The following is a 12864-nucleotide window of genomic DNA, read 5'->3' as shown; positions in this document are numbered from 1 at the left end:
CTATTAATTTTTCATTTCATTCCAATGACTACTCAATTTTCCGCGATTATAAAAATTTCATGAATATAAATGAAATTGACGAAAAGCAGCGATTTTACGTGGACAAAAAAATTAATTCTTCCAAATGCACTCATCGCCGAACATATTTCTAATACGCAGGGGGAGGTTTCAAGTCGCGCGGCGAAAGTGGCCGAGACGTAAATCGTGGAAACTTCAACGACCCTCTCTGTTCGGTATATCGAACAAAAGTCCAAGGGGAAAGCCTTTCAGTCCGCTGAAACGATCCATTTTTTTCCGTTAAAGAGGCTCGGCGATGGTCCCTACGCAAAATAGGATTACGTACTTACTTCGAGTATTATTCGGTCCGTTTTAAAGAACTGATAAAGAACTACGCGTTTTTTAAATACGTTTCGTTTTGTTCTATTTTACGTAATAGACGTAACGACGAAAAGTGTGAAAAGCTCCTTTCAAGAGTTGGAAAATTTTGAAAATATTGCAGCGGGTGTATAATTTATCGATTTAGGCAGAAGCAAGCGCTTTCTAAAATTTTCGTAACAGTAAATGATTGCCGATAAAAATAATCGAACTAATTCCCTGACTTTCCCTGATCAAATTTTTATTTTTCTCCGGCTTAATTTCGAACTCGTAGTGAAAATCTCGGTATCAATTATATTACAAGGTTCCGAATCGATCGGAAATGAAATGAAAATTTTATCCATCACCCATTTCCTAATGGCCATGGAACCGAGCACACGAACGAGAATTGTTCTTAAAATATCGCTCTTTTGTGACGTAACGAAGCTTTGTTCTTTCTCTCTCCAAACCGCCACAAAATTGCCAAACTTTTCCCTGCCTACCCTGATCATTTTTCAAATTCCCAGACTTTTCCTTGAATTACCAGTAGCCATGAGTAAATATATTTTGGTCGGGGATGAGACTTTCTAATTATGTCGTTGATCACCCTCCACGCTTAGCGATTAACGCAATAATCGCCTTCAACGAGCCGATACACGCAGCTAGGTGGTTTAAATTAAAGTTTCGAACTGGATTTGGGCGCGGGATGGAAAAAGCAGGCGCGCGGATTTGCAGCCGGTCGAAAATCACGTCGTTATTAAAAAATGGCCGGGACGTGCCCGAGGGTGGAAATTACGAAAAAGGGGGTGTCGAAGCGCGGCGACGTTTGACGCGACGTCGGCCTCATTTATCATCTTGCAAATTTTCAACTCATGTATATTATTTTACACCCTCCACACATCCGTACATGCATGCGTGCATACGCGTACGTACGGCTATATTTACGCACCGTGTGCGGAAAAAATAGACATACAAACTGAGATGAATTTCATTTGTTACAGTAACTAGAAAAATTGACTAAAACTGGTATCGTTAAAAAAACTGTTTAAATATCATTAAAATTACGAAAAACGAGGTACGCCTAACCATTTTGCGCTATCGTCGTTCCTTTTTTGGTAATTGCAACGCACAATCGGTTTGTTCGGTTTACTCTACTTTTTTAGCTAAACAAAGCTTTAACGTTAATTTATCGTTGCACGAGCATTAAATTTTCGCAACAGTTGCAAGAAAATCTAGCAAGAGTGATCGTAATGAGAAAGAATAGTAACGGATACCAGACTTTCCTGTAACGGCTAGAAAACTAATTTTCATTTTCTACCTAGAACCATATTTTTCGATTGTGGTAAAAAAATGAAAATAGTCAAGGTCTGAGCGGTAATCGGAACTATAAATTTCTCTCAGTGCAAGAACCCCTGTAACACATATGTATGTGTGTGTGTGTTACACGTTTTCACTGCACTCACAACGGGAATTTAAGCGAGACATATTCTTCTTTTTTCATCCCCCCTCGTTTTGTATAAATTGTCCAAAACGACCAGTCAGCGCGGAAAGCCACGCAAAGCGAGCCCCTTTTTTTTACCCCGTCGTTTTTGTTTTCCGCTTGTTTTTTTTTTTTTTTTTTTTTTTTTTTTTTTACCCGGTTATGGAGAAATCACCGCGCGTGCAGATTGACGAAACTTTTGTGCTTTCGCTTTATCTCCCATCATTTTTCATGTACATATAGTACATGTAACACAGTACGTAGATACAAAGTTTCAGACATTATCGTTGAAAAAAAAATCCCTGTATGATATATATCCACGATATATTATGTATATATGGAGAAAAATTTTTGAACCCGATATTTACTTTTCAGGAGATAGAAGTTAAAGTGAGAAAAACGAAATGAAACTTTGGAAACCAATATATATATACACATATTAATTAATTATTTATTTATCGATGAAGTTATAAGAATAATAACAAGAATATTTCGCAAGCCTGTTTGCAGTTTCTTTTCCTCTATTTTTTGGGCGGTTCTTCTCTGTAAACTTTCGTTTTTTTTTCTCTTACCAAGTATTTTCCCCTCTCTTATCTTACACGCCGGGTAAGCCTGAAGAAGAGGAAAAAGGCGAAGAAAAAAAAAGAACTGGTCTAATAAATTACCCCGAAATGAAGACGCACCTAATTAAGTTCAGCTTCGGAGGAGTTTTAAAATCTGCTAAGCTCCGTCGAGCCTTTGAAAATGTCTTACATGTGTATACTTACTTGTATTACACGTGCTGAACTGCTTGTAACTTATACATAATACGTACATGCCCTTGCACATGCGTATTTATCCACAGTACTACATACTGGTAATATGGTTTAATAAGCACGTATAAGTATGCCAAAAGAGGAGAGAATAAAAGGAAGTAGGGACGAGATAAAGTGAAACGGCGTGTAGGCGAAAAGACGAAGAGCATCGTGGGGCGAAAAATGGGACTAAATATGGAAGAATAGAAGGAAAAAAATACGAGGACGCGGAGGATGGAACATGGACTTAAAAAGTTTCCTTCGCGTATCGCCAGAATTCACTCGCAGCTGTCCTAAACGTTTACTTTCTCCTTCAGCCCGTATCTTGACTCAGAAAAAAAGATCTATTTGAATATGAATCTGTTGGAAAATTTGCCGAGTCGGTATAAGAATTTGTTTGATGGAAATAAATTTCGATCGTACGTAATAAAATTTTCTCGTCTACGCCATGAAAATTGTCGTTTCGGTTTCTTGCTCCTAGACATTTTTCAGCGCGGTTGTCAAACGTTTACGTTACGTGTAATACGATATAACGAACGGTACATGTAGGTATGTTTTGTACGACGACATGAGGAAAGAGTGCGCCGCATGGAAAAATCTCATAAGCTGCGAGTAGGTGCGAAGAAAAAATAAAGAAACAAAGAAACCCTCGAGGATTGTCGCGTGCTTTGGAAGAGGCTTATTACGCGGTAGGGCGGAGCTTTCCTGGTGCACCGGAAACGACGCATTCGGGGAGAAAAATAAAAGAGAATTAGTCGCGGATTGTCTCGAGGGTGTTTCCGAGCGTTTCTTTCGCTCGCGCCGCGGCTGCAGCACGCAGGTGTCTTAAAGCGGTTCGTTTCCCGTTGGACTTCCGGTTCCGCAGGCAGCCGTCGCGGCTCACCGACTCGTACCTACACTTTTATTGTACGGAGAACAATGCCGGGGATAAATTAGGAGACAAACTACGAGCCGCCACGAATCCCGAGAAAAAATTAACGCGGCTGGAGTTGAAAAAGAAGGAGAAGCTTTCCTGGGTGTAAACTTGACGAGGAGACACCTCGAGGCTATTCGACTCTCAACTACTGACGCAACTCTGCGAAAGGTGAAATATTGTTTGCTTGGTTGAAGACAAAAAAGTGAATTATCATCACCACTCTTTGCGTGCGGACGAAAAATTGGGCGAGTGAACGTAAAAAGCTCCCGTGATGTGGTTTCTCTGAAGGAGAAACAGATCAGGGTTCAAAAATAATAATAATAAAAGTAGTAATAACCGTAATTACCGCGGTCGGTGAAATTCGAAAAACTTTTCTGATTGGAAGCTTGCGGGAAAACCGAAGGATTTTATTACAACTGGAAAGGTTGGTTGGAAAAAATGTGTAATTTTGAGTAATTTTATTACGAGATAATTGTACGTCGAGTATTTGTCAAATCAATTTATTCGCGAGCTCCGGATATCTCTAATTTAAAATACAAGTATCGAAAATATTAGAATAATCAATAAAAGCTTGAGTATCGATGCTTCATTATTCAAAGCGCATGGAAATTGTTTTCAATCTAGCATAAAATCGTTCAATTCTATTTTACGAAAACTCGTTTTGTGGGGAAAAATTATTTTCTAGAAATGACTTAGCGCTGTGACACAAAGGGTCAAAGGATTCGTCCTTACGGGCGAATATATTCCGGCGAAGATGCGAGAACCGCGTTTAATCGTACAACGCCAACAATAAAATAATGCACGCTACGCGTGTCAAACTGAGCTTTCGGTTAGGCCGGTCGGATTATACGCGTTTACACAACTTGCGGCTGGCTGTTGGCTGGGTTTGGGATCCCGAGGGTGAAATCCGTCATCTCAAGGGCCGAGGGCCATTCGTTAGGATGCCCGCGCTCAGATCCGAGACCGTGTATAATATCGGCCAGGTTTCCGCCAAATCACTTCAATCAATTTACGCAGATCAAAGAGCTCCGCGTAATAAACGGCAAACTTCCGCAAGTTTCCGCGCCGGGCAAAGCGAGTCCTTTCACGAATGGCGACGCAATATCACGTACTTCCATTTTTAGTTTTCATTCACAAGGGTTTGGAGAAACGGCTTGGTTATTGCAAATTTAATTGAAACTGCCACACTCGTAGAAAAGTTTCTCAAAATCAAACAAGTCTTTGCACGAATTCTTGTTCAATTTGAAACAATATATTGCACACCCTTCTTCATTCGATACAAATAAAATCGGTTTCTCCTCTCAGCAATACCCGTACTAGGGATAATCTACTTCGTTGATCGTAAAAACTGTCCTTTCAAATCATATAAATTCATTGAGAAAAGAAACGAGTTGAAAATAAAAGAAACTATTTTTACACACATTTCGGAATTAAACAAAAGTTTGTTCACTTTGGGCACATTTCAGCCTCAAGATTGAAGAAAATATTTTGATACGATGAGCAACAATTTTTCTCGTGCGATTTTGAAAAAACTAACACATTTAAAAGAAGCATAAATCTCAGCGAGAAAATTTTTTATTCGTCTTTTGATCGTAGCGATCTTTACAAATATTTTTTCTTTCTCTACATCTTCGTTATTCGCAAATCGTATTGCGAGTAAAAAGCTGTGCTTGTGAAATAAGCGGCGAAGCCGCGCTTGGAGCTTTGAAAAAGAAGAACAAGAGCGCATTGTGCGACAAGTGGTCGCAGAATCATGGCACGCAAGGTTCCATCTCTTCGTTTCAACCGCCGCCGCCGCTTAGTTTTCTTTTATACATAGTTATCAGTTATCCGGTTGATACGATCGTCGCTGCGAGGAGATCGCGGCGGAATGTCGATTGCGTATTTTTTCCCCCGAAGCGCCGGACGCGTTATCTCTATACTACATCTTTATAGACATCTGCAGGCGTTAATTAATCCAATGAATAGTCTTTGGGGCGGGCGGCGAGCTTTTCGCCAAGGGAGAAAGGAATGCGCGGCAGCCACGCTCCTTAATCCCAGGTCGACGATGCCCGGATGATGAAATAATTCCTGCCAATTCCGAGCACTCGATAAAGCAAACGAGACTCGTTTCCATCTAGCTGTATGTAACCCGCGAGTATTAGTGACGGCTGCGAACAAAGTCAGACGTGCCGAAGATTGAGGGAAAAAAGCTCCTCTTCACCTCGCGGGGAAAGGAGGTGGCAGAGCGGAGAATAGAACAAGGACGAGCTTTCGTATTTTCCGATTACGCAAAAGCTTTATAATTTATTCTCATCACATCGTGCTTTTCTGCTTCGTCCAACTTTCCTTTACCCTGGCTAATTGATGAAATAACTTTCAACTAGTTGATTACACCCTCTATGACACTTTATAGATGGGGTTAGAGGAGCTTTCGTTGAGATTTCATAAAAATTAAATCGATTCCAAACGCACGCATGTTTCTATTTTAAATATTATAATCACCTAGGCTAATACAGTAAGACTGATCAATAACGGAAAAAACGATTCTCGTCACAATACAAATTACATTGTAAACGTACAAGGAAAAGTCCGCGATTATTAATTCATCTCTTGCAATGAAATTCTGTTTCCAATTCCTGGACGTGTTTTTAATGCTAGCAAAATGTTAATTAGCAGTACCGGAATTGCGGCCGCTTTTTTCATACGTGCTGCGCGAGCCTCCGTGACGATGCGATGGTTTGGTGAGGAATAAAAAAAAAAAAAACAGCCAAACAGACAAACGGAGGCAAAGAAGATAAAAAGAGAAGAAAAAAACATCGGTGAAACAAAACCGAAAAGGAGAGGGAGAGGCGAAGGCGGGGGGGGGGGGGGTAAAAAAAAACACTCGGGGGGAAAAGTTTCGCGTTCGGAGCTTTCGCTACCTACCGTCGTCGCATCGTCGCGCTAAGGGCAGCGTTGAGCTCGAGAAAGTGCTTTCCAGAAGCGCTCTCATTAGGAGGATCCTCCCAGGCCGCCTCTGCGTTTTCTTCCCCATCGACGTTTCCGTCCTTCTCCCTTTCTCCCAGCCACCCTTCCGCCTCTCCTGCCTCTTCTTCCCCTTTTGTTTACCGTTCTTTGTTCCGTGTCTGTGCGTATGTATACCCTATACTTATATGTGTTACACGCATACACATATATATTTAGAGATGAATAAAAGCCGAAAGATGAGAGACGAAGATATGCCTGGACAGATCTCGAGAATTAGTTTGCAATTTCCAACCCCCCCCCCCCCCCCCCCCCCTCCTGACCTCGCCCTTTTCGTTTCCGTTACCTTTTCAATTCTGTTTCGCTTTTGCCCGCTTCTATACACCTGTATTTATACCTACATTACATATATATATATATATAAGTATATATTCTTGACGAATACTCCGGCTGTAAGGATCGTTGGTAAGAAGAGCGTTCGGTTGAAATTAAATTTTCAACATCTTCAGAATCCGCGTTTTGTGCGTTGTATAAAGTATAGGTCTGGAAAATATTACATCAAAGTTTGATCTTTTCGTCGTATTATTAAAGCGTATATAGAATACGCGAATAAATTATTTCAAGGAAGTATTCTCCGTTGTAAAAATCGTACGACTGGCTAACCCGCGTGATCATCGCGTTTTTAATTATCTATGTAATTGTACGTACTTGCGTAAAGGTTTGCGGAGAGAGTGAGAAAGGCAATTACTTCAACCCTCGTCGATAAGAAAATACCGCACGCCGCGCGTAGTATGAACAAAGGGTCAAAATAGAAGCTGGGAAAAGGTGAAAAGGGGATGCAAAGGGTGTGTGACGGCAGCTCGTTCCCACTCATAAATAAAAATTGAAGAAGTAACGTGAAGCGAGAACGACGTGGTCAAAGAAAGAGAAAGGGTTTCGAAATCGGGGGAATACGTGTACAAAGTATAACGACAGAGTACGAAGAAAGAAGGGAGGAAAAAGAGAAGAAGAATAAAAAGATGAAGTCACCCGGCGAGGGATGGGGCGAGTATACCAGAGGGGATGAAAAGTGAAGTGGCGCACCCGCGAAATGCGGGTTAAGTGTCCTCGGAAGGAGGAAGGGAAAGCAAAAAGAAGGAAAGGAACGAACGAGGAAAAAAGAGAAACAAATGTAGCCGCATCGCGAGAGCTTGCAGCTCGGCGGAAATGTCGAGGCCTTCGTTGTATCCTCGCAATCAGCGAAGGTATACACGCCAGACGCCTCGTGATTAAACATCAACGCTCTCCAAGTTTCAAAACTTCCCGTGAGAAGCGACGATTCGACCGAAGCCCCGCGGAATTCATCCCTTGTTTCGTTTCTTCCGCGCGGCGATATTTCACAAATTATAGGTACAGGTCAAACGCGTATCGTATACACACAGGAGGGGGAAAAGCTCGGCTGTCTGTTGTAACATACAACCCGGCCGTTTCTTCTTTCTCTTATCATCCCTCTAATTTCTCATCGCAACCTTTGCGGCTCTGGTAACTTTCTCTGCTTCTCCTCCTGGCGTGATACCCGATTACGGATAGTTCGTACCATCGACGGTAGACCCTGAATACCGATTTTTGCTTCAAAGTTGCATCCCTGCAAGCTGCGTTAAAAAATAATTGGTTCAAAACCGACTGAAAATGTTTCTTCGTCTTCTTCGCGGTTAAAACTTCTTCGAGACACTGAATTGGAAAAAAGTTGCTCGGAGGAATAATAAAATTGTTACATTCGGCTGAGATGTTTCAAATGTCCCAATTTGGATTCGTATTGATTCGAATACGTAAATCATATTTATGGGTAAAACGCAGACGATGTTCTCAATTCTCTGTTTTTTTTTTTCCAACCCATTCTCGGCGCCAAAAGAAAAAGGAAATCGAAATCGAAGACCCGCGAATAATTTCCCCTCGATTCTGGATATCACGCATGTCAGAACTTTCGTAGGCGAAGCTCGCGGTAATCGCGGGAACCTGACAAGATTGGAAAATGGTTGTAACAGGATCGAGCCGCATCTTTTACTCGCTAAGAGCGATTATTCCTCATTTAGTTGAGGGGAGGAATAACGGGATGTTTTATATACATATATATATACACACGCATCCATAAATCGAAGAAAATCGACGAGATCGGAAAGACCAACCATTAAGGGATAAAAGGTGCGCGTAGGTCACGTACAGAGGCCGAAATAACGTCTGGCAAACACGGCCTGCAGGCAATATAGCCAGTTTTTATATTCCTGTCAGTACGTTTTTTTTCCTGCACCTCCGTTGTTCATTTTTTTTTTTTTTTTTTTGCGTACTTCGCCAATATTATCGCATTTTTCTCCTGTCCAACTTGCATTGTACTCTTGTAATATACCTAGCAGGCGGTTTCCTTTTGTCGTCGGTCATTTCATTTCTTTATTTCGTATATTTTAATACCTACATATTGTATATTTACAATATGCACCTATACCTGCCTGTCGCTTTTCTTTCTCCGTCTCTCTTTTCACTTTCATTATCATTAATATCCCCTCGCGACGAAATTTTATTGATAGAATTCCTCTCGCCCAGTCTCGTCGCCTGTGTTCCCACAATCGCAGTATAATAATATTTGATACGGACTCGAGGGTGGTTTTCATAATTGAAGAATTAATGCTCACTCGGTGCCGATGAAGATCCAACGGTAACTAGATATATAATATATATACATGTACATGACGTATATAAAGCTCTGTATCTATCTACCGAACGAATAAATACGAGAGGGGCACTTTGGTTATGGTACGAATGAAAGTTGAGTTTCTAAATGCCACGCGGTAGGTACACGCCCCCGTCATGCAAAGTATAAAAGGGAGAAAGAGACGCCCGACGCAGACTTAACCCGAGGCGTTTTTCGTCTTTCGGTTCGTCCGCTTTTACGGATAGAAAAGAGAAGAAAAAAAAACTTGCGTGTCCAAATAACCGCCGCCCTCCCCTGTGTGGGAGAAAAAAAAAAAAAAAAAAAAAAAAAAAAAACTAGCAAAACCTAAATTCCCAGGTTGTGGAGAGCTATATACACTTTCCAATTGCAATTACAATTGTTGGCACAATTTTATACATACGCGTGTATGTAACTTACTCTTTAAAATCATATTAATCGCGTTTCAAAATTTGTCAAATCGATGGATTTGAGGGGTGATTGATTATCGCGTATACATATATTCAGCCCCTCTGCAAGAACAAACTTTTTCGTGATCATCAACTTGATGGCAAAAATTATTATACGATAGCGAGAATCGTACGTGTGCGTAAAAACGTAATATTTGATATTATTTCGATTCTGTTTTTGTGAAAAATAATAAAAAAAAATCAATATTCAGTTATCCGCAGAACGAATCAAAGTGTAGGAAAGATAATATGCAAGTACACGTGGTGAATCAATAACGCTTGAATTAACTTCCTTGCCACAGTTCGTTCCAGAATAAATTAATCGAACGGATTTGCCTGGAGGAATTGTAGGCAGATAAAGGGTGAAGTGTAAAACCGTTGTTTGTGGCTGAAAGATAGATAGAGAGAGAAAGAGAGAAAGAGAGATAGAGAGAGAGAGAAAGGAAAAAAAACAACAATCCCAACTGCCTATTCACGGATAATTGTATTACACGCGGCCGAAGCGGAAATAAAATAAAACTGCGAAAAAAGCCCCGGATCTCGCGTGTAACGCGTTCGCGGGGACGTCGGCACCTCCTATTATTAAACCGTGGTGGGAAAAAAATGTGAAAAAATGATGGAGTTAAAATAGAAAAAATCCCCCCCCCCCCCCCCAACGCTCTTCCGCAACTCTTTCGCCACCCTTCCGGCGTGTTTCGTTGCTTTCACTAGGCATTATGCGGACAAGCAAGAGGCCCGAAAGTAACCCTGTACACTAGGAGAATAAAAAAAAAGAAGAAGAAAGAAAGGGACAGCAATTTTATTTCAGTCAAAGTATATGTATATATATATATGTGTGTGTATATAATCGCGGTGACGAGGACTCGAGATTTAAGTATGGGAAAGCTACGAAGCGGTAGAAAAAGTAAAAAAAATAAAAAAAGGCGAGGCGTGGAAGTGAATGCTTGGCGATTTTTAGAGGGGAAAGACGCGTATAAAAGGGGGCGGAAAAGCCATCGGTCCAAGAGGGATGCGACTGACAGTCAATTGTTATCTCGCTAGGTGCCTTCGGCCGCCATTGATCATCCGAAAAGGACGGGAAGATACCCCCCAACCCTCGGGAATCCGTGCAGAAGCTACGGGAGCAGAGAATTACGCGAGTATACGTACATGCGTATATATATGTATATATATGTACCTACTGCGATGGAAACAATTTGTGCAGCGAAATAACTGCAGCGGGGTAAAAACTTTCCCTCTGTCAGGATAAATTCCGATCGAATTAGAGTTTGTAACGCGCGGGAATAAAGGGAAAGTTTGAAGAAAAATTCCGGCCGTCTCAATATCGGAGGAATGGAATAAGAGGGGACAAAAAGTATAAAAATAAAAATAGTAAAAAAAAAACCGTTATACGCTACCCAGCTACGTGAAAAAAGTAAAATAACTGGGTCGATCTGCTTCTGTATTATACGCAATATAGATACGTATAAAATATCGTTATATACATATATATATATATATATGTATGTATGTATAAACGTCGCAGTGGGTGAGAGAAAAAGAACAATTCTCTCAAGTCACGTCGTTTCCCTGCAGTGCAGCAGTATAAGCGAGAGAGAGAGAGAGAGGAGAGAGAGAGAGTAGTGCGCGTGTGTAAAATCTACAAAGAAATTTGCCGAGTAAAGAAAAGACGATGAAAAAAAAAGGGGCGGGGGTGGGGGGAAATTTGAAAGAAAGAGAAGAAAAGAGAGATAAGGATGGCGGGAGGGAGGTGAAAGGGGGGAAAAGCTGGAAGCTGAAGCTCATTCCGATCCACCCCGCGTTCGCAAGCATCAGGGTGTCGGCATAAGAGCGGCGGCACGGCGGCTAGTCTTACGCGATCTGCACATCCAGTTAAAACAATTATATTGAATTCCGAGAAGCACGCGGTAAAATAAGAAAGAAGAAAAAGCCGGGGAGGAGATTATTATACGCGAATTACGTAAATGAAATCGTCAGACGAAAAAGGAACGCGCGGATGATACAAAAGAAAATGGTCAAAAATGAAGTTTAAAAAAAAAAAAAATGAAAGAAAAGAGAGAGAAAAAACTTAAAAAAAAAAAAAAAAAAAAAGGAACAAGGAGGGGTGGAGGATTAGAAGTCTAGGCACGTCCAGCAGCCGTAGAATCGCCACGCGAGAAGAACAGACGGACGGACAGGCGAACAAAGAGGATTCCTCGGGTTGTTTGCTCCTTTTCTTCTCACTCTCTCCCGTTTTTTTTTTTTTTTTTTTTTAACCTTTCCTTTGCTTTTTTTTATGGTTTTGTTCAGTGAGCCCGAATGAATTGCTCGCTCTCTCACTTCGACTGCAGAGTGTAATAACATTGAAAATGACAATCGTCGTGTCTTTGGATCGATTAACCAATCATCCGACGATCTAGAACGATCCGGATTAACGAGGAAACGAAGATAAATTAACGAGTGACTGAAAGTAACGAAGGGGGCAAATCGACTGCTGACTTTAAAAACACACAATTTCTTCCATTCGGACCAATAACAGAATTAGTCACTTGAACAAAAGCGTGTTTCGGAATTAAAAAAATCCCGTTTCACTAGTTGAGCATAATGAAATTGAGACATCATAATCTATGTGCTTTTGTCTATCGATATTTCTACTCTCCCTACGACTTGGAAGCTTTTTTTTCCCTCAACTTAAATTATATCGCTAATTCTCGTTTTGTCGATGAGAAATAAAAAAAAAAAAGAGACTTCAATTTTTGACAATCAAATTTTAATCCGACTAAATATCTCTGGTCGTGACTGCGTTATTCTTTATGCGATGGTTTGTTTAAACTTCGCAGCAAATAAGGGAAACAGAAACTTGGCAACTAGCCAAGCGATTGCGCGTACGCAAAATGCAGGTGTAAAATATTTCCGCTGCGCAAGAGTTTTCTCTCTCAGTTTCGTTTTTCTCGCAGGCTTCGTCCTTGCTTTATACTACTAGGTTCCGTGCAAAACGCGTGAAAATAGACCGTTTCGAAACAGAGCACGTAACGTCTGTTTATTCAAATTTTACCACACAGGAGCGGAAGGTGTTCGTTCCTCCCGGCACAGCAATTTGATACCATATTTCATCTACGGCCCCGCGATATCCCGTTATATCGTAAAAAGAATAAAAACGGGTCAAAAGATAAAGTAAAATGGAAAAAGGTCGAAAGCACGCCGTCGCGCTAGTTTTTCCTTTCATTTTTCACCATTCTCAA

Source organism: Neodiprion virginianus, chromosome 6, assembly GCF_021901495.1.
Source record: "Neodiprion virginianus isolate iyNeoVirg1 chromosome 6, iyNeoVirg1.1, whole genome shotgun sequence".
NCBI lineage: Eukaryota > Metazoa > Arthropoda > Insecta > Hymenoptera > Diprionidae > Neodiprion > Neodiprion virginianus.
The sequence above is the reverse complement of the archived record's forward strand: the minus strand, read 5'-3'. Positions refer to the sequence as shown.